Source organism: Arachis duranensis, chromosome 4 (genome assembly GCF_000817695.3).
Source record: "Arachis duranensis cultivar V14167 chromosome 4, aradu.V14167.gnm2.J7QH, whole genome shotgun sequence".
NCBI lineage: Eukaryota > Viridiplantae > Streptophyta > Magnoliopsida > Fabales > Fabaceae > Arachis > Arachis duranensis.
This window is the reverse complement of record NC_029775.3, coordinates 12920030-12920734: the sequence shown is the minus strand read 5'-3', so window position 1 is coordinate 12920734 and position 705 is coordinate 12920030. Positions and strand designations below refer to the sequence as shown.

Sequence of the window (705 nt, the reverse complement as noted above, 5' to 3'; positions counted from 1 at the left end):
AGGATTCCTTTCAGAAGTGTACATGAATTGGTTATTTGCAACCATTTCAATAAGTTCTTGAGCTTCTGCAGGTGTCTTCTTCAGATGAAGAGATCCTCCAGCAGAGCTGTCCAATGACATCTTGGACAGTTCAGACAGACCATCATAGAAGATACCTATGATGCTCCATTCAGAAAGCATGTCAGAANNNATACCTATGATGCTCCATTCAGAAAGCATATCAGAAGGACACTTTCTGATTAATTGTTTGTATCTTTCCCAAGCTTCATAGATGGACTCTCCTTCCTTCTGTCTGAAGGTTTGGACTTCCACTCTAAGCTTACTCAATTTTTGAGGTGGGAAGAACTTTGCCAAGAAGGCATTGACTAACTTTTCCCAAGAGTTCAGGCTTTCTTTAGGTTGTAAGTCCAACCATATCCTAACTCTGTCTCTTACAGCAAAAGGGAATAGCATAAGTTTGTAGACCTCAGGGTCAACCCCATTGGTCTTGACAGTGTCACAGATTTGCAAGAATTCAGCTAAAAACTGATGAGGATCTTCCAATGGAAGTCCATGGAACTTATAATTCTGTTGCATTAGAGAAACTAATTGAGGCTTAAGCTCAAAGTTGTTTGCTCCAATGGCAGGGATAGAGATGCTTCTCCCATAGAAGTCGGGAGTAGGTGCAGTAAAGTCACCCAGCACCTTCCTTGCATTGTTGGCATT

At 41.5% G+C, this 705-nt stretch overlaps 1 non-coding gene across 1 annotated transcript; it reads left to right on the top strand.

Moving 5' to 3' along the window:
- Window positions 1-213: 213 nt before the first annotated feature.
- On the top strand, window positions 214-321 carry LOC127747193 (small nucleolar RNA R71). Its single transcript, XR_008008996.1, has one exon. It is a non-coding gene; the product is annotated as a small nucleolar RNA R71 (small nucleolar RNA).
- The last annotated feature ends 384 nt before the right edge of the window (window positions 322-705 follow it).